Source organism: Bos javanicus, chromosome 2 (assembly GCF_032452875.1).
Source record: "Bos javanicus breed banteng chromosome 2, ARS-OSU_banteng_1.0, whole genome shotgun sequence".
In the NCBI taxonomy this organism is placed as follows: Eukaryota; Metazoa; Chordata; class Mammalia; order Artiodactyla; family Bovidae; genus Bos; species Bos javanicus.
The window spans coordinates 58653686-58675878 of record NC_083869.1 but is presented as its reverse complement, the minus strand read 5'-3'; the positions used below and the strand labels follow the sequence as shown (position 1 = coordinate 58675878).

Here is a 22193-nt window from a genome sequence, read left to right as displayed (position 1 = left end):
TTGTCATTCTATCCAACACTACTTCTACAATGATTGTTGGTGACCATAATATTTACCATGGCCTCTCAGTTCCCTGACCTTCTCTCTTCTCTTTTTCCAGTGTCCTTATCTCTTTCAAAAGAGAACTTCTCACTACAACATCTATCTACCTCTTTGTATCTGTGCCCCAAACAGCCTTCCTTCCTGTTACTACAAATGAACTGCCCCTGCCCCTATCTAGACCAACATATTCTCTAGTATCTTAACCCCATACATTTTTGCCTACTCAAGGACATCACTCCAGGAAATCGCATCTCTCTGCCTGAATCACCAATTTCTCCCTTTCCACTGTGTCACTACTTTTGGCATTCATGTATACTGCAATTCTACCCATCAGAAAATGTTAATACACTCACCTGGTTTTTGTCCTACTTTACTGGCTGCTGTCATAGCTTTCCTTGTGGGTTCTGCCTTATTCGCCTGATTTCTAACCAATAGAGGGCCCCAGGGTTCAGTTTATGATTTTTTTTTTCTATGCTGCCTATATTAGTGATTTCATCCAGTTTCATGGCTTTTAATACCACATACACATGAACAACTCCATAATTTATTTCTCCAGCCCTCTCCTCTGAATTCCAGACTCACATATCCAAAATTCTACTTGATCTCTATCTGGATACCTGGATAAATGGTTTTAAATGGAAATGTTCAAGTCAAACTTCCTATCTCTTCTTATTGAAACATGCTCCTTCAGTGGTCTTCAACCACTTGGGAAACAGCATACCCATCCTTCCAGTTGTTCAGACCATACTCCTGGTATCATTATTTGATTTTTATTTTTCTCTCATGAGTTACATCTACTTTATTAGAATAGAATTCAACCACCACTTACTCCTCCATTATCAGTGAAGATGTCTATCAAAATTATAAACATACTTGTCCTTTGACCCAACAATTCTGCTTACTGTAATTTATCCTACAGATAAACCTTTATTTTATATCCTGCTATCAGTTTTTGTCAGCGTTTTGCCCCATTCCTCAGATCTGCAGGACTCAGACAATGCCTCCCAGATGTTGGTGTGTATTTACTTTCTCTCTCCCTGGAGAAGGACTAATTGGAAAGGGTGTGTTTTTCTCCTTTCTCAGATTTCCCCATTTTTAACTGAGGAGGTTAAGCTCCAGTCACCCACTGAGGTACCAGCTTAACAGTGTACCACTGATAGTCCAAACTATCAATTTTTAAAAACTGCAATAGCCTTTTGAGTTTCCTATGTTTATTTCTGCCCTGTTCCCCAGTCTAATTTCAACAAAGAAATCAGAGCGATCTTTAAAGACTTAAGTTAGATCATGTTAGTACTTCAATCAAAATTCTGCAACTCACTGGAGTAAAGGCAAAAGGCCTCACAAAGGCCCATAAGACACATAGAATCTGATCCCCAGCATTACTCCACATGTTCCCTCTTTGACTAACTTGAAAAAAAAAAACTGGAGAGTGAGGCAAATACAGATACATTTGGGAGTTGGAACTATTAAGACTTGCTAGTGGGTTGGATGTGGTAAGATTATGGAAAGAGAGTAATCAAAAATGGTAAATGAATCGTTAGTTTTTGGCCTGAACATGTGAACAAATAGTTGTGTTACCAACTTTCATAAGAAAGATATGGGAAGAGTAGAATGGGTCTGATTTGTGTTTAGGGGATGGGGTTACAATGAACAGATAAGAATTTTGTCATGTACGTGTTAGGTTTTAGGGACCTATCAGACATCAAAATGAAAATTATGCATATGCAGCTGGTTATACAGATTTGCTAAAAGAAAATTTGGCCTGGTTTCCTGGAACAAGAGAAAATAAAGTGCTGTGTTGAAAAGGATGCAGTGGTAAACTGTTTTTGATATTGCTAAGAGTGAATAAAATTGGGACAAAGGTTGACAATGAGTTAGACACTCAGGTCCCTGGTGACCTTGAAAGACTGTGTCAGTGGAGTTGTGGGATGAATGAAGGAGAGATGAGAGAAGTTAAATGGAGGACAGTTTATATAACCGATTTGAGAGTGGGAAGATAAGTTGGTTACCTTCTGATTATAATCATTCTTGAAACATCCTTAATATGATATGTGCTGTGCTTAGTCGCTCAGGAGTGTCCAACTCTTTGTGACCCCATGGACTGTTGCCCACCAGGCTCCTCTGTCCATGCGGATCCTCCAGGCAAGAATACTGGAGTGGGTTGCATGCCTTCCTCCAGGGGATCTTCCCAAGCCAGAGATCGAACCCAGGTCTCCCACACTGCAGGCAGATTCTTTACAGCCTGAGTCACCAAGATATAATTAACCATAATTTTCTCTCTTGGCCATGCCACTTGTGGGATCTTAGTTCCCCAACCAGGGAGTAAACCTGGACCTTCAGCAGTGAAAGCACCAAGTCCTAACTACTGGACTGCCAGGGAATTCCCTAAATTGAATTATTCATATTATTTTTAAAAATAAATCAGTGATTTTATTTATATATTCTTGGCTGTGCTGGGTCTTCATTGAGGTGAGCAGGCTTCATTAGTTGTGGCTCACAGGCTTAGTTGCTCTGTGGCATGTGGGGTCTCAGTTCCCCAACCAGGGATCAAATCCACGTCCCCTACATTGGAAGTTGGATTCTTAACCACTGGACCAACAGGGAAGTCCCTATTCATCTTATTTTTGAGTTGTAAAACTTCTTTATACAATCTGTATTCAAGTCCCGTACCAGATATATAATTTGAAAATATTTTCTGCCTTTATTTTGGTTGTCTTTTCACATTCTTGATAGTGTCCTCTAATAAATGAGTTTTTAATTTTAATGAAGTCAAATATATTTAGATTTTTTTTGGTTGTTTTGTGTCATCATATCTAAAAATTGCTGCCTAATTAAGCATTAATTAATTAGGTCATTAAGATTCATAATCATGTTTTCTTTCAACAGTTTTATAATTACAGCTCTTACATTTTTGTTTTTGATCTATTTTGAGTTAATTTTTGTATATGTTACATGACTATCAATTTTATACTGTGGTGCATACAATTCTTTCCTTAATTTCATTCTTAATTTCTTTCTGCCTGAGGAATGGCTTGTAACTTTTCTTAGTGTCTGCTACCAATGAATTCTTTCAGCTTTTGTATGTCTGAAGATATATTTACTTCACCACTTTTGTTGAAAGACATTTTAGCAGGACATATAAGTCCAAACTGACAAGTTTTTTCCTTTCATTACTTTAAAGATGTTCCTCCACTGTGTTTTCAATTGTAGGACACGACTGAGTGACTGAACTGAATTTTAAAAAAAACAAACTCATGTCACTCTCACCTTTATTGCTCTGTACATAACATATCTTTTATCTCTGGATAGTGAGGTTCTTCCTCTTTATCACTATTTTTTTTTTTTTTTTTTTACAATTTTGTGATGATAGACCTACGTGTAATTTATTTACTTCATGTTTCTTGTGATGGAGTTTCATTAAGGCTCTTGAATTTGTGGGATTACAGGTTTTTCTGTTTGGAAAGTTTGGGGACATATTTTCCCCAATATTTTTTTGTCCCTATCTTCTTTTATCCTATGGGGCCTCTAACTACTCATTTATTAGCCTGTTTGAAGTTGCTCCACAACTCAGTGATGCTCTTTAATTATTCTGGATTCTTTGTGTGTGGGGGGGGGGGGTTTCTTTTTGGATTGTTTCCATTGCTCTGCCATCAAACTCATTAATCTTGTTGCTGTTATTCAGTCACTCAGTCATGTCTGACTCTGCAACCCCATGGACTGCAGCATACCAGGTTTCCCTGTCCTTCACTATCTCCCAGAGTTTGCTCAGATTCATGTCCATTGAGTAGGTGATGCTATCTATCTAACCTTCTCATCCTCTGCCACTCCCTTCTCCTTTTGTCTTCAATCTTTCCCAGCATCAGGGTCTTTTCCAATGAGTCAGCTCTTCTCATCATGTGGCCAAAGTATTGGAGCTTCAGCTTCAGTATCAGTCCTTCCAATGAATATTCAGGGTTGATTTCCTTTAGGATTGACTGGTGGTTTGATCTTGTTGTCCAAGGGACTTTCAAGAGTCTTCTCCAGCACCACAATTTGAAAGCATTAATTCCTTGGTGCTCGGCCTTCTTTATGGTTCAACTCTTACATCCATACATGACTACTGGGAAAATGGAGTTCTCATGGCTAGAATACTGGAGTGGATTGCCATTCCCTCCTCCAGTGGACCAAGTTGTGTCAGAACTCTTCACTATGACCTGTCCACCTTGGGTTACCCTGGATGGTATGACTCATAGCTTCATTAAGTTATACAAGCCCCTTTGCCATGACAAGGCTGTGATCCACGAAAGGGTCAAATAGCACAGGCGGCTGCGATGGCACACATAGCACGGCCTAGAGGAGCTACCCTACGTCCGAGGTCAGGGGCAGAAGCCAGGAGGACCCTATGCCCAAGGGGCGGTGGCCAAGAGGAGTTAACCCACGTCCGAGGTCAGGGGCAGTGGCCGAGAGTGCGAGACTGCGACGGGGCAGGAATGGCCGAGAGGAGCTACCCCACGTCTGAGGTCAGGGGCGGCAGCCAAGAGGAGCTACCCCGCATCTGACGTCAGGGGCGGTGGCTGAGACTGCCAGGCTGCGACAGCACAGGAGCAGCCAAGAGGAGCTACCCCATCTCCGAGGCCAGGGGTGGGGGCCGGGAGGAGCAACCCCACATCCAAGGAGCAGTGGCTGCGCGGGGGCAGGAGGGCCTAGAGGAGCTATTCCATGTACAAGGTCAGGAAGGGCGGGGTGAGGAGATACCCCTCGTCCAAGTAAAGGAGCAGTGGCTGCGCTTTGCTGGAGCATCTGTGAAGAGATACCCCATGTCCAAGGTAAGAGAAACCCAAGTAAGACGGTAGGTGTTGCAAGAGGGCATCAGAGGGCAGACACACTGAAACCATACTCACAGAAAACTAGTTAATCTAATCACACTAGGACCACAGCCTTGTCTAACTCAATGAAACTAAGCCATGCCCGTGGGGCCACCCAAGACTGGCGGGCCATGGTGGAGAGGTCTGACAGAATGTGGTCCACTGGAGAAGAGAATGGCAAACCACTTCAGTATTCTTGCCTTGAGAACCCCATGAACACTATGAAAAGGCAAAATGATAGGATACTGAAAGAGAAACTCCCCAGGTCAGTAGGTGCCCAATATGCTACTGGAGATCAGTGGAGAAATACCTCCAGAAAGAATGAAGGGATGGAGCCAAAGCAAAAACAATACCCAGTTGTGGATGTGACTGGTGATAGAGGCAAGGTCTGAGGCTATAAAGAACAATATTGCATAGGAACCTGGAATGTTAGGTCCATGAATCAAGGCAAATTGGAAGTGGTCAAACAAGAGATGGCAAGAGTGAATGTCAACATTCTAGGAATCAGCGAACTAAAATGGCCTGGAATGGGAGAATTTAACTCAGATGACCATTATATCTACTACTGCGGGCAGGAATTCCTTAGAAGAAATGGAGTAGCCATCATGGTCAACAAAAGAGTCTGAAATGCAGTACTTGGATGCAATCTCAAAAACGACAGAATGGTCTCTGTTTATTTCCAAGGCAAACCATTCAATATCACAGTAATCCAAGTCTATGCCCCAACCCGTAACGCTGAAAAAGCTGAAGTTAAATGGTTCTATGAAGACCTACAAGACTTTTTAGAACTAACACCCAAAAAAGATGTCCTTTTCATTATAGGGGGCTGGAATGCAAAAGTAGGAAGTCAAAAAACAACTGGAATAACAGGCAAATTTGGCCTTGGAATACGGAATGAAGCAGGGTAAAGATTAATAGAGTTTTGCCAAGAAAATGCGCTGGTCATAGCAAACACCATTTTCCAACAACACAAAAGAAGACTCTATACATGGACATCACCAGATGGTCAACACCGAAATCAGATTGACTGTATTCTTTGCCGCCAAAGATGGAGAAACTCTATACAGTCAGCAAAACAAGACCAGGAGCTGACTGTGGCTCAGATCATGAACTCCTTATTGCCAAATTCAGACTGAAATTGAAGAAAGTAGGGAAAACCACTAGACCATTCAGGTCTGACCAAAATCAAATCCCTTATGATTATACAGTGGAAGTGAGAAATAGATTTAAGGGCCTAGATCTGATAGATAGAGTGCCTGATGAACTATGGACTGAGGTTCGTGACATTGTACAGGAGACAGGGATCAAGACCATCCCCATGGAAAAGAAATGCAAAAAAGCAAAATGGCTGTCCGGGGAGGCCTTACAAATAGCTGTGAAAAGAAGAGAAGCGAAAAGCAAAGGAGAAAAGGAAAGATATAAGCATCTGAATGCAGAGTTCCAAAGAATAGCCAGAAGAGAGAAGAAAGCCTTCCTACGTGATCAATGCAAAGAAATAGAGGAAAACAACAGAATGGGAAAGACTAGAGATCTCTTCAAGAAAATCAGAGATACCAAGGGAACATTTCATGCAAAGATGGGCTCAATAAAGGACAGAAATGGTATGGACCTAACAGAAGCAGGAGATATTAAGAAGAGATGGCAAGAATACATAGAAGACCTGTACAAAAAAGATCTTCACAACCCAGATAATCACGATGGTGTGATCACTTACCTAGAGTCAGACATCCTGGAATGTGAAGTCAAATGGGCCTTAGAAAGCATCACTACGAACAAAGCTAGTGGAGGTGATGGAATTCCAGTGGAGCTCTTTCAAATCCTGAAAGATGATGCTGTGAAAGTGCTGCACTCAATATGCCAGCAAATTTGGAAAACTCAGCAGTGGCCACAGGACTGGCAAAAGTCAGTTTTCATTCCAATCCCAAAGAAAGGCAATGCCAAAGAATGCTCAAACTACTGCACAATTGCACTCATCTCACACGCTAGTAAAGTAATGCTCAAAATTCTCCAAGCCAGGCTTCAGCAATACATGAACCATGAACTTCCAGATGTTCAAGCTGGTTTTCGAAAAGGCAGAGGAACCAGAGATCAAATTGCCAACATCCGCTGGATCATCGAAAAAGCAAGAGAGTTGCAGAAAAACATCTATTTCCGCTTTATTGACTATGCCAAAGCCTTTGACTATGTGGATCACAATAAACTGTGGAAAATTCTGAAAGAGATGGGAATACCAGACCACCTGACCTGCCTCTTGAGAAACCTATATGCAGGTCAGGAAGCAACAGTTAGAACTGGACTTGGAACAAAAGACTGGTTCCAAATAGGAAAAGGAGTACGTCAAGGCTGTATATTGTCACCCTGCTTATTTAACTTCTATGCAGAGTACATGATGAGAAATGCTGGGCTGGAAGAAGCACAGGCTGGAATCAAGATTGTCGGGAGAAATATCAATAACCTCAGATATGCAGATGACACCACCCTTATGGCAGAAAGTGAAGGAGAACTAAAAAGCCTCTTGATGAAAGTGAAAGTGGAGAGTGAAAAAGTTGGCTTAAAGCTCAACATTCAGAAAATGAAGATCATGGCATCTGGTCTCATCACTTCATGGGAAATAGATGGGGAAACAGTGGAAACAGTGTCAGACTTTATTCTTTCTGGGCTCCAATATCACTGCAGATGGTGACTGCAGCCATGAAATTAAAAGATGCTTACTCCTTGGAAGAAAAGTTATGACCAACCTAGATAGCATATTCAAAAGCAGAGACATTAGTTTGCCAACAAAGGTCCGTCTAGTCAAGGCTATGGTTTTTCCAGTGGTCATGTATGGATGTGAGAGTTGGACTGTGAAGAAGGCTGAGCACCGAAGAATTGATGCTTTTGAACTGTGGTGTTGGAGAAGACTCTTGAGAGTCCCTTGGACTGCAAGGAGATCCAACCAGTCCATTCTGAAGATCAGCCCTGGGATTTCTTTGGAAGGAATGATGCTAAAGCTGAAACTCCAGTACTTTGGCCACCTCATGCGAAGAGTTGACTCATTGGAAAAGACTCTGATGCTGGGAGGGATTGGGGGCAGGAGGAGAAGGGGACGACAGAGGATGAGATGGCTGGATGGCATCACTGACTCGATGGATGTGAGTCTGAGTGAAGTCCGGGAGTTGGTGATGGACAGGGAGGCCTGGCGTGCTGCGATTCATGGGGTCGCAAAGAGTCGGACAGGACTGAGCGACTGAACTGAACTGATATATATAATTTTCTGTTAATCCCATCTAGTGTATTTTTCATCTTGGATATTGTACTTTTCATCTCTAGAAATATGACTGAGATCTTTTTTTAAACCTCTGCGTAACTTTTTGAATATGGAAGGTGACGGCACCCGACTCCAGTACTTTTTCCTGGAAAATCCCATGGACAGAGGAGCCTGGTAGGCTGCAGTCCATGGGGTCGTGAAGAGTCAGACATGACTGAGCAACTTCACTTTCACTTTTCACTTTCATGCATTGGAGAAGGAAATGGCAATCCACTCCAGAGTTCTTGCCTGGAGAATCCCAGGGACGGGGGAGCCTGGTGGGCTGCCGTCTATGCGGTAGCACAGAATCCAATACGACTGAAGTGACTTAGCAGCATGGTTACATTAATTGTATTAATGTTCTCTGCTAATAATATTATTTGTATCAATTTGCGTCACTTTTGACTTACTGATTATCCTCCTCATTATGGTTGTATTTTCCTATCTCTCTGCATGCCTGGTAGTCTTTGGCTGCATGCATACTTTGTGGGGGCTTTCTAGGTGACACTAGTGTAAAGAACCCACCTGCCAATGCAGGATATGTAAGAGACATAGGTTCAATCCCTGGGTCAGGAAGATTCCCTGGAGGAGAGCATGGAAACCCACTCCAGTATTCTTGCCTGGAGAATCCCACAGACAGAGGAGCCTGGCAGGGTACAGTCCACAGGGTCACAAGAGTCAGACACAACTGAAGCAACTTGGCACACATGCACATACTTTCTGGACTTTATTTTGTTGGGTACTGGATGCTTTTGAATTCTCATAGATTTTCTTGAGCTTTGCTCGGGAATGATGATAAGTTATTTGGATACAGTTTGATCCCTTCAGTTTTTGCTTTTACAGCTTGACAGGTTGGGAGCAGTTCTCAGTATAAGGCTAATTATTTCCCACTAATGAGGCAGGACCTTCTTAAATAATCTACCCAGTGCCTTATGAATTATGAGTTTTTCCATCCGGCTCCTAAGAACTGACAATGGCATAGACTCTCATGCTTCCAGATGATTCTTTCCTGGGCCTCATGTAGTTTCCTCATTGGCATATGCTGATCAGGATTCTGCTGAATATTTGATAAGGGTCCCTCTGTAGACTGCCAGTGCTCTCCTGGTAGCTCTGTCCTCTTTGTCACTCATCTCAACTCTGTCTTGATCTCTCTAGACTCCAACCTCCATCTCTTCAATTTAGGGTCCTAATTAGGCTTTATCTCAGTTCTTCTTCCATATGCCATGGCCTGAAAACTTTCTCAAGTGAATACACTGGGGCAACAGTTGGTCTCATCTCTCATGGTTCTTTCTTTCAAGAATCACTGTCATTCATTGCCTGATAGCCAGTGTCTTGAAAACCACTGCTTTATGTATTTCGTCTGCTTTGGGTTTGTTTTAATTTTTGTGTGTGTGTTTTGTTTTGGTTACAGGTGGGAGGGTAAACCTAGTCCCTATAATTCCATCTTGGCCATACAGATTTTCTTAAGCAGAGGTAGTAAGGAGGAATCTGAAATAATCCATCATCAACATTTTTCCTCCAATATTTATGATGAGGATGGGAAATCTGGCTAGGCCATTTCTATATATGATAGTTTTTGCTTCTCAGATCTCAAAAAATGGATGAGGCAAACACTGATACTTCAAATGATTCCTTCTCCAGAAAGAAGAGACTTCCACTGGGGAATATATTGACTTATAGTATGGTATGCTAGCCAAAGTTTTGTTCTGGCAGAGTTTGCAGATCCAAATGTGTACACAGGGTAGACAGAAGATGTGAAGCTGTAAGCCAGAAGCAATACGTGATAAACTGGGGCAATGACAGCAAATGTAGAGGTAGGCCTGGCCCAAAGTCATTCAAGTTCAATAGTATGAGAGCAAATAAGAGGACCCAAACTTTCTGGCTCAGCTTAATGGCACTTTCTAGATCATAAACTCCTACTACTTACCTCAATTATAAGACAGTTCTTACTAAAATACTTTATGAAAAAAATCTGTAAGAGTAATATATAATATTTTTAGCAAATGCAAGTCTGTGTGCCTGATGTACAATGAGGCCAAACAACACCAAAACGTCTGACTTTGGATCAGAGAAAGATTTACTGCAGGGCCATAGCAAGACTGGTGGCTCATGCCTTGCTGTTGCTTAGCCGACTCTCTGTGACCCCATTGACTATAACCCACCAGGTTCCTCTGTCTATGGGATTTCCCAGGCAAGAATAGTGGAGTGGGTTGCCATTTCTTTCTCCAAGGAATCTTCCGGACCCAGGGATCCCTTGTGTCTCCTGCATTAGCAGGCAGATTCTTTACCACTACCACCTGGGGGGGAAGCCAGCTGGAAAGCTCATGCCTTAAAAACCCCAAACTCCCCAAAAGCACTTAGCAAAGCCCTTTTTATAGGAAAGGTGAGGGAGGGGCGTGGTTAGTTGTTGCACACTTCTTGGTGTCAGACCCTTTGTCCTTGAGGTCAGGTCATGGCCAAGTAATGAATGATGTTCCTCTAAACCTCCACCAAACAAAATATTATTACCTGGTCTGACAAGAGAGTGCAAGGTCCCAAGGCTCAGCTTCACCCTTTGAGGTCCAAATCCTGGCTACAAGGAGGCAGATCTCAGATGGGGGCGCTTTCAGTACCAGACCCTGCTCAGGTGTCATCACTGAGCAAACCAGGCATCCAGGACTCAGGTTTTTCATTTAAACTGGAGAGGACTATGTGTACAGGATCAATAGGAATGCGTGTTGCAGCAAATGCCATTCACGTTCATTTCCAGCTCACAACAACTGTCCTTGTTTGAGAACAGCCCCAACTACAGAGGGGGACCTGAAGTAATGATGTGCAGCATTGTTGCAGCTTAACCCTGACCTCTGGCCACCTCCCAGGGGTAGACAATATATCTACACTGTACCAATTTTTGAAACTTGAACAGAGAGATTGAAGCTACCTGAAGCTGTTACCTTAATGGAGTGCATGTGTGCAAAGTCATTTCAGTCATATTTGACTCTGTGCGACCCTATGGACTGTAGCCCGCCAGGCTTCTCTGTCCCTGGGGTTCTCCAGGCAACAATACTGGAGTGGGTTGCCATACCCTCCTCCAGGGGATCTTCCCAACCCAGGGATCGAACCAGTGTCTCTTCACATCTCCTTCATTGGCAGGTGCTTTGCCACTAGTGCCACCTTAATAGCATTGTCCACATATTCCAGTTGCTGAGGCCTCCGTGGACTGGGACCCATGGAGACAGCTGCCATCATTAGGCTGCAGAGGTGAGGATGAAGGAGAGGTTCGCTGTTGCCTCGAGGCCTGGGCCTGGCCAGTGGGAGGCCATGGGGAGGGGTCTGGAGCTCTGTGGTACATAGCCCTCAGCCTGACCCTGTGCCCTTAGCTTACTTGCCAGGTCCAGGCTTAGGGCTTACAGGGCCCAGAGGACCCTAGTGAGAAGGTCCTTTCACTGCAGTGTATGCTGGGAGCAGCACTGGGAGGCTGACTATTGGCAGAGTAGGACCTCTAACTTCCCACTAAGGTCTCGCAATAACAGGCACTAACAGCTGTGTGCCCACTCCACCCCACTACAATATTAATTATAGTGATATTATTATTCATGTTGATAAGTCTTTTGAAGAGGGTCCATAGGTTCCCAAAGAAGATTAACCAGAACCCGGGGGCGGGGCGGAGGGAGGAAACAAACATAGACGAGGAAATGAATATAATTCTCCTGATGCGGCAACCTTTTTACCAATCTTGGAAACATAAAGCTTAGCAATATATTCATGTTAAGGATCATACATCTCTTCTATCTTCCCAGCAAAAATAGCCCTATTGCTACAACCTGTTTCTCCTGTTTTACAACCTGCTTTGATCAACATTTTCTTAAGCTAGTAAGAAAGCTAACTGTCAGAGTTGAGATGGGAAACTGGCTTTAGGAACTTGTTGACAACATAAGCTAGGAGAGATAGTTTCAGACATCTGGCATCAATATTTTTAAAATAATAATTTCTGGATTTTTCTTTTTTGGCTGTTCCTGGTAGCTTGGGAAGCTTATAGAATCTTAGTTCCCCAACCAGGAATTGAATCCTGGGCCATGGCTATGACAATACCAAGTCCTAACGACTGGACTATCAGGGAACTCCCAATAATTTCTGGATCTTAAACAGCTACAGTTTGTTTCCAGTGTCCTAGAAATCCAATGGTGAAGAAGAATATCATATTAGGAACCAATAATATGAAAAATTCGATTGATTATGATCTAGCAGTCATGCTCATAAAATTCTAACTTTGCTGCTACTCAAGGTAGTCTATATAAGTATGCTATGCTATGCTAAGTCACTTCAGTCGTGTCTGACTCTGTGCGACCCCATAGACAGCAGCCCACCAGGCTTCCCCGTCCCTGGGATTCTCCAGGCACGAACACTGGAATGGGTTGCCATTTCCCTCTCCAATGCATGAAAGTGAAAAGTGAAAGTGAAGTCGCTCAGTAGACCTAGAATATCTGAGTTATGATAGAGATATAGGTTCCTAGTAATATTAGAGGTCCCTTGCCTTAAAGGACATCAAAAGATATCAGCATATGAATAAAGTATTAGTGTGGTTTTTTAATATCTAATAAAAATAACAAAAGGTATTAATTGTATTAAGTAAGTCCACTTAGTTAGGCAGCCCAACCACAGTATTCAGCAGGAAGATGAGTCTCTCCAACATAAATACTTAGTAGAACACACATGACTGCTATGACAGTGATCAGTGACAGGGTTTATGGATCTCTAAAATGTTAGGGTACGTTCCATGACTGAATTGCATTTTTAAAGTCCTTTTCCAAAATCTCTTTGAAAGTTTATTTTTTAACAGCCTAAATTAAGAGGTGACTTTATAAAAAGAATAGCAAAATTAAAATTTTCCTAAAATAAAAATTTAAAAGAGTAAAAATACCTGTTTTCCAAGTAGATTGGGTTAGATCAGTGCTTCTCAACCTCAGGTTTTATGCTTTTTGCTCCACCTTTTCTCTCAGTGCAGTTTGGCAATGTTTAGAAATGTTATGGTTGGCAAAACTGAGGAGGAAGGTGTTACTGGCATCTAGCAGCTAGAGGCAGGAATTCCACCAAACGTTTTACAATGTACAGAGCAGCCTCCTACAACAAGAATTATCCAGTCCCAATCGTCAATAGAACCGAGATTGAGAAATCCAGTGTTACAAGAAGGCCGTGTGATGCTATTAAACTTCAGTATAAATTCCAACTGAGAAATACCTTTGTGCTAACTTTCAAAATTACATTTGTTTTGAGGGAAAAAAGTCTTATTCACCACTTTTAAGTAACTTCTTACATTTTATCATTCATAAAATCCTTTCATTAATCTCATTTGCTCTTCACAGCTCTGATGAAGAAGTCACCTTTTTTCCCTGTTTTACTACCCAGAATGCTGTTGTGCAGAAAGAGCTAAGGTACTGGAGTGAGGTCACACAAGTTCAGCTTCTGGGTGGATAATCTAGTGCCCTGTCTGCCATCCTACAGCTGTCATACTCTTGTTCAGAACACTATAGAAAAGGGGATTTAAAATATTTTAAAGCAGGATATTGTGCATCTATATGGATATGACTCCAGAAGACAGATGTCATGTGCTTTAAGGATAGAGAATGGGAGAAGGACTGGTCTCAGCCTGGGTATTACCAGTCCAATACCATACATACTGGAAAGCAAGTATGGGAGGTAAGGAGCTAAAAGAACAATGACATTAGCCAAGCCAAGTGGAGGAACACAAACAGATCCCTAAGTTAGACCCTGATGCTGGGAAAGAGTGAAGGCAGAAGGAGAAGAGGCGACAGAGGATGAGGTGGTTGGATGGCGTCACCAGTTCAATGGACGTGAACTCCGGCCAACTCCAAGAGAGGGTGAGGGACAGGGAAGCCTGGTGTGCTGCAGTTCATAGGGCTGCAAAGAGTCAGACATGCTTTGACCACTTAACAACAACCTCCCAAGTCTTCCCTGGCAGTCTAATGGTTAAGATTGCACACTTCCACTGCAGGGGGCACGGGTTCAGTCTCTGGTGGGAGAACAAAAATCCTGAAAGGCGCAAGGTACAGCAAAAAATAAGGTAAAGTAGAATTACTACTTCTCTATGAACATCATTCTTTCCTGTATAAATAAGAAAAGACCCTTACAAAAACATAAAATGGACAAATGTGCTGAGTCTAACCAGAAAAAAATAAACCACACTCATTACTTTCAACAGAGGATTTGGTATATCCATTGCACAAATGATGGAAAAACTGAGAATTCAGGGATAAGCAACCACAAGAAGCCATTACACTTTTAAACAGGCCAGAGGGAGGAGACAGTATTGCCAGGGCTGATTCGGTGGTAGGCTTGTCCAGCAGAGTTGGAGCCTGGGAGATATCACAGTTGCTGCAGGGGAGGGTGCCTAAGGCAGAAAAAGAGGGGAATAATACACCAGCTTCTCTACTCCTTCCTTCCTTCCAGGATCCTGACAATGTCTCCTGTTGAATTTCCAGCAGGAAGCCAGCTGACACAGGAGCCTGGGAAATAGTCTGCAAGAGCTGTTTAAGATGTGGAGCAGAGAGGGGAAAGGGCACTGGGTGGATGGGAAGGCAAACAGGTTCAGAATCATAGCATATGCCAAAAGAGGGACACCACGAATTAGTGCATGGCATTAAGTGAATAGTCCAGGACCTAAATCATGTTTTCCTTCAAGTAAAGGAAAATATATCTTAAGCCTACACTGGCTCAAACAAATAAATCAGTAAAATAAAAATCAAACTCAGAAAGTCAATTTGACAAATGAAGCACAATATCATTTTGTATAAATACCCAGAGTTTTTATGGTTAAGTGATTACAACTGAGAAAAAGAAAAAAGAAAAGAAAGAAAACAGCTTTAATAGGTGTTCAGAAAGGAAGCTGGGCTTTTTCACACCTGTTTTGCACACAGTAGGCTCCACATTCAAAATAGAAGCAAATTCTTGCTGAGCTCTTGACAACATGAAAATAAAAACATGCATCACCTCTCCTCTTAAAATTGTAGACTGCAGCAGAACACAATTTTTAAAAGACTAGCCTAATTTTCTTTCTGGGGAAAAAAAATATTAAGAAAAGGAGACTGAAGAAGCAATACTGGTTCACTCTATGCATTGAATATTCATAATTCAATTTTAATAAATACATTGATATGATAGAGTCACTAGAATAAAATCCAGAAATCCTGGAAAGTAAAAGCCAAACTTCTAATGGCTATTTCAGCTAAGTAACAGTTAGTACTTAGAAGAGATATAATCTGGGGTAACTGTTGGGGACATTTTGGTTTCTTTGGTTTCTTGTATATAAATTCAATCTGCAATAAGGAATAATCAGGAAAACCTGCAGAGAAGTGTAGCAGTAAGGCCATGTGTCACAGAGGCATTAATAGTGCCTCCTTCAGGGAAGGAGATGCTCAAAACACAACACAGAGAAATGTGAGCAGGTACTTAAGTAGAAAAATGCAAAGTGTGATTTCTGGTAGTTATTCTGCTTTGGATACAAGTGGGCTTTGCTGGTCAGTCCTAGCAGACAGGGTAATACTGTACATCCAAACTGCAGTAGGAGACCTGTCTCATACAGTAGGGAGTTGGAGGGGGGTGGAGGGGGGTGGGGGAAGGCAGAGAGATGGATGGAGCTGCACATTTACAAAAGTCCATTCCAAAAACCATCGTCACTGTCATACCCACAGGGTCAAGCAAACATATGCCATAGTTGAAAGCTGCAGTCTTGGGGGTGAGGGGGCTTCAAGACAATACCCAAGGCCTTCAGTGGTGGAAGGAATGCTGTGAAAGGGAATCTATAGGATGATGATGCTGATGATGTGCAATCCAGACCAGCCAGCTAACACTGGGAACAGGGCTTCCCTGGTGGCCCAGCAGTAAAGAATCTGCCTGCCAATGCAGGAGAGGCAAGTTGACTCCCTGGGTCAGGAAGAACCCCTGGAGAAGGAAATGGAAACCCATTCCAGTATTCTTGCTGGGAAATCCCATGGACAGAGGAGCCCGGTGGGCTACAGTCGATAGGGTCGCAAAGAGTCAGACATGACTAAACAACAAGAACACATGTGAGCAGCATGGGTAAAAAATGAGTGTCCAAGGCAAGGATCAGAGAAACCCAGTTAATAAAAACTGGGGAAGAGAAAGATTTCAGTGATGATGAGATTGGGGGGAAAAGCCCTGAGATGGAGTCAAATGTGGAAGGGCTTTCCTTCCCGCTCCCAGTGCCATTTTTTAATCCTTTTAAGGGTTCAGGTTCTCACTACAGGCACAGTGCCCAGGACCCGTAAGTTTTTCCAGGTTTTATCAAATTGTTTTGAGAGCTGGAAAAGAAAATGCCTTGGCTCTAAAATATATAGAGAATTGCAAAATGAAATTATTGAAAGGAATATTAGATGAATCTCATTTTGCATAACAAAACATCGTATTTTTCATGTAAGATGTGGCTACATCTTTTCATGTTTGGGAAGCGGTCTCTATATCTAGGATTTATATGGCCCTAAAGTTGGCCCTTTTCCAGCCTGGCATAGTTCAGATAGAGAAGGTCAAGGGTGCTAAAACTTCAGCAGGGATGGACAGGCAGGGAGGGGAAGGCAAAAAAACCAAATCACCTAGGCTAGAAATGCAGGGAAGGGGAGGGAGGCTTGCAGGGAGGGTGTCTGGCAGGTACCTTCACAAAGGCTAAGCTTAACTGGGTGCTGGGATGTGCAGGCGCAGTGTCCCCAGATATGGATGGCAGTGTCTGGTTTCTAATTTTGGAAATGGCCATACCAGGATTTCCAATCTGGCAAGCACGCTGGCGGCAAAGGGCTCTGAATAGCAGAGAAAACCTTCTGGAGGCAGGCGGCCACTCAGTGTGGTGTAGGGGTATGAATGCAGATTTGGCAACAGCTAGACAGCATGGCGTGGTTTCTAAAGCAGGGAGGCAGCAGAAGGTAAGACAGAACTCAATCCATCTGAGGCTGTAGGGCAGGAAGAAGCAGCAAGTCAAGGAACACTGAGGCCCGGAGATTCCAAGGTTCCTGGGTTCACTAGCATCTGATTGGCCCCTGGGCAGCCCCAGGAGTACCGCTGCAGCTCACCCTATGGGCCCTGGGGGACTTCTAGATTGCTGGTCTGGGAGCAGGGCCCAGTTCTACATGTGGTCCCCTGTAGAAGGAGTCCTTAGTCTGAGTGAAACTGAAGCCCATCTGAATCCCGCTGGAGGCAAGGCCCCTTAACATGTCCAGAGAAAATAGCCATGGGGCTGCCATTTCTTGAGTTAGGGTCAGAAGAAAGTGGAGTGATATGCCCCAATTTTGAAGAAGGTTAGAATCTGAGACCTACCCAGTGGGCGTGGCAGAGGCAGATATTTTGAATAAACTCCTCTAACCAGAAACTGCCCTGATAGGCATTAGGGTGTGTCTCTCTGGGAGGGGACCAAAGACCCTGACCTGGAGACATTGTGATGACTGAGCAGAGATAAAAGAGGAGACAGCGGCTGCACCTCTAGAGCCATTGGGGGCTGCTGCAGAGGCTGGTGATCCTGGCTGGAGAACACAGTGGAGCGTTCCAGGCTTCCCCTGGGACTATCTCCAAGGACCAGAATCAACCGCAACTTCTCAGGTTACCTGGGAAGCTGAGAAGGGGCAAGGTCGGGGCACCAGCAGAGGAGAGAGAGTTCAGCTGGCCACGATGAAGAAGGGAGAGATCATCAGGGACTATTAGATCATGGCAGCAGCGACCGCCTGGATCCTGGCACAGTAAAAATATTTCCAGCAACCGTAAGTGACCTTGGGTGAGAGTTCTCAGGGTGCACCTAGAGTGATGCTCTAGGGGCCTTGGATAATCCTGTAGAAGAGATCATTTTTGTTGTTTTCTCACATTACATTGTGAATAGAGGACTTCCAAGTAGGGTAAACCAAGATTTTTCCAAGACAATGTATTGTGTAGGTAGAGGTATTGCTGTCTCATTCATTGAGCATTATGGATCCAGAATCTAGGGATTATTGGTGGTTTAAGAGCCTCAAAATGTTTCAAACTTGGTTAAATTTAATATTCAGTTAAATTTCTAGAAAATGTAACGTATGCCAACTAGTAAACTGCTGCAACTCAACTCTTACTCTCCACATGGTGATAAAACAACAAAAATCCTTTCTCCTACAGTAGACAGAGTATGCAAAGACCCAAAGCATTAAATACATGAATGTGTCTGAAACAAGGAAACATCTCAAAATATTTGACATATCATAGCTGAGGACATGAAAATAAAAAATGTCAAGGAAGGACTTAAAAGACATAAAAGAACCTGTTCTCAGAGTTCTGGTGCCTATTCTGTTTTCTTGGAGTGATTTTTAAGTGATAAGTGCATCAAACTTGCCCTTTTTGGGGGCATCACTACACAAGAGTTCTAAGTATAATGCTAGAGTTCTTAGGTTTTTAGCTCTTTAAAAAGTGAATATTATAAATGTAAAAGTACTACAAAACTAGGAATTTATATGCAAGATGAAAAGCCAGAGATAAGACAGAAATGGAGACAAAGGGGGAAAAAATGAGATTACATGTAATTGACAGGCTATTCAACAAAGGTTTTAGTGTTTTCCTCCAGATAAAAGGCCTAATATCAACAACAGTGAAAGATAATTACCAAGAGTTTTCCTTTTCTTTCCACCTAAATTCCAAAAACTAAATGTTAAGTGTCTGATCACAAGTGTTAGCTTGTGAAAAGTAAGACCAGAGTGGTTCCCTTGAAAAAAATTTAAGATAGGAGGGAATATGGTTAGCAGAAGCCAGATCACTAGAAGAGAAGCATTTGGTGAACCACATTAGTAGGGTAAGGGTATGAGGCAAAATGTCCAGGGGAGCTCAGAGAGCATGTCACTTAGGATTCATGAAGGATACTGTTTGCTAATAAGCACATCGTTACTTCTGTTTTATCTCTAAACAGAACGTAATATTGGATTTATGAGTTCTATAGGTTTTGACAGTTAGAATTGGACAATGATAGTACAAAATGGGGTGCTAGTATGGAAAACACTGGTAAGTCGGTTATGCCATGAAATGGAAAGAACTGTGATGTTTAATTTAGAAAAGAGGCATAAGATGCCACAGTCACTAAAACATCAAAGTGGAGTGCACGGATAGCTTTTCAGACAGAGTCTCATAGGGCTGAGTCAAGAAGATTCAAAATCTGGTCCTCCTCTGTGTGCATTAAGCTCAGAGAAGGAATGGCTCTTCTGATCTGTGCTAACTGCCAACCTGTTATCTGCAATAAGAGTTTCCGAATCAGCCACATCCACTGAGAATCTGACTGGTTTCCTATAGAAAACTGACAGTGAGCAGCAAAATCAGTTATAATAAAGTTTCTTGGCATCTAAAGAGTTGGATGGTCATGACGGCTAACACCTTAAGCAATGCAAACTTGATACATGACTGGAAGCTCACTATGTTCTACACCAGTGATAAAGCTGTTACTTATTTCTATATTTTTAAAAAGTCACTTATGGCAGCACTAAACTAAAACCTCTTTTAATAATCTAGTTTTCTAATAGGTATCCAACAAGTAGGAAATCAAGAAAGGAAGTTCTTTAGGGGACTAGTAATAAATCTTTAATCTATGATGATCATAGAGTGATCTTTTACTCTGCCAAACTTTTTCTTTTTTGTGGGGTGGGCATGCCCCGAGACTTGTGGGAACATAGTTTCCTCCCTCAAGGATGGAACCTGGGCCCTCCACAGTGAGAGCAAGGTGTCCTAACCCCTGGATTATCAGGGAATTCCCAATCACATTTTTATTAGCATTAGTTACAAGCCATATTCAGTTCAGTTCAGTTCAGTCATTCACTCATGTACGACTCTTTGTGACCCCATGGACTGCAGTACGCCAGGCCTCCTTGTCCATCATCAACTCCCAGAGTTTACTCATGTCCATTGAGTCAGTGATGCCATCCAGCCATCTCATCCTCTGTCATCCCCTTCTCCTCCTGCCTTCAATCTTTCCCAACATCAGGATCTTTTCAAATGAGTCAGTTCTTCACATCAGGTGGCCAAAGTATTGAAGTTTCAGCTTCAACATCAGTCCTTTCGATGAACACCCAGGACTGATCTCCTTTAGGATCGACTGGTCGGATCTCCTTGTAGCCCAAGGGACTCTCGAGTATTCTCCAACACCACAGTTCAAAAGCATCAATTCTTCAGCACTCAGCTTTCTTTATGGTCCAACTCTTACATCCATACATGACTACTGGAAAAACCATAGCCTTGACTAGATGGACCTTTGTTGGCAAAGTAATGTGTCTGCTTCTTAATATGCTGTCTAGGTTGGTCATAACTTTCCTTCCAAGGAGTAAATATCTTTTAATTTCATGGATGCAGTCACCATCTGCAGTGGTTTTGGAGCCCCCCAAAATAAAGTCAGCCATGGTTTCCCCATCTATTTGCCATGAAGTGATGGGACTGGATGCCATGATCTTAGTTTTCTGAATGTTGAGCTTTAAGACAACTTTTCCACTCTCCTCTTTCACTTTCATCAAGAAGCTCTTTAGTTCTTCTTCACTTTGTGCCATAAGGGTGGTGTCATCTCTTACAATTTACTGTTATTTTATCAGTGGATAAATTCACCAAATACTGGCAGAAAAAGAATGATCTATCCTAATACTGCAAAGAGAGCAAGTCTAGGGGAAAGACTATAATAATACCCTGAGAAGCAATTTGACATCCTGTGGGGGCAAGTATATTGAACCACTCCCCAACTAGAATTCAGTCAAGTATCAAGAGCCACCAAGTACCACTCATTTCTTAACTCACAGTTGGAGATCTACTGAAGGATTTATTGCAGTTCAATTCCTTGAACATATTACATTTATTAGTGCATAATAATGGTCAATTAAAGAAAGTGCATGAGTGATAAGAGGTTGAGACAGCTAAAAGGCCTGGGCAAAAATTACATGTAATTTGTACTGTTTCTGTCACATACCATAAAGTTAACACACACCCACAATGAGTACAGCAAATAATAGTATCTGGTTTTCTTCATGTTTGGAGAACATGAAATTCTGCACTAATATTTCCTCTCCCTACAGTCCCCAATACATCAATGCTCATTTTCACTTCTGTTTTTTAAAGTGAAGAAGTGAAGTGAAGTCGCTCAGTCGTGTCCGACTCTTTGCGACCCCAGAGACTGTAACCTACCAGGCTCCTCTGTCCATGGGATTTTCCAGGCAATAGTACTGGAGAGGATTGCCATTTCCTTCTCCAGGGGATCTTCCAGACCCAGGGATTCCGTTTTTTAACTCTTTGCCTAAGGCAACTTTGAGACCTGATTATGCTGATCTTTTCTCCTTTCTGAAAATCTGGCTAGAGCTGTTTGTATTCCACGCACGTTTTTTGTGTTAAATACATAAATAAGATTACATTCTCTGAACTCCATGAGGCAGTCACCTCATCTCTTAAGACATTTGCTTAGCTATAGCTCTGTTTACCAACGTCCAGTCTCTGGATGCCTCCTGCTCTGCTCTGCTTCTCAAGCATCCTTCAGCCGCCCCTGGGCGGACCCCCTCCCTTCCTAAGCCTGATAAGTTACGGCTCATCTCCTCCTATGGAAAAACGCTTCCACCGTGGCACTTCATTTGCCTACCAGACTGTTGTCTTTATCCCTATTAAGAGATTGTATACTCCTGTTTTGTTGTTGCTGTTTTTCCCTTTTGGCCGCGCTGAGTGGCTTGCGGGAACTTAGTTCTTCACCAGGGATGGAACCCGCGCCCCCTGCAGTGGAAGCGCAGAGTCTTAACTACTGGACCGCCCGGGAAGTCTCCATACTGCTGTTTTTGTTTTAGGAAGTCATATACTTCTGAGCTCACATTTAGTTCTGAGCGATCGGTACAAATTGTATCTTGGCTTTTCAGCCTGGTACAGCCCTAAGAAAACCGTGCGCAGAAAACAGCAGCCGCCTCTCACACTGACCCTAGGTCAATTAGATAAGCTGTTAGGGGGGATCAGTGAGTTTTTTAGAAAAGTTTTATGCTGCACTGAAGCGGGGGAGTCCCTAC

The 22193-nt window shown here is 42.7% G+C and overlaps 1 long non-coding RNA gene across 2 annotated transcripts in view; it reads right to left on the bottom strand.

Annotated features, from left to right (window-relative positions):
• Positions 1-22193, bottom strand: part of LOC133260520 (uncharacterized) — a 133956-nt gene that overhangs the window by 109856 nt on the left and 1907 nt on the right. The gene's annotated exons all lie outside the window — the stretch shown is intronic.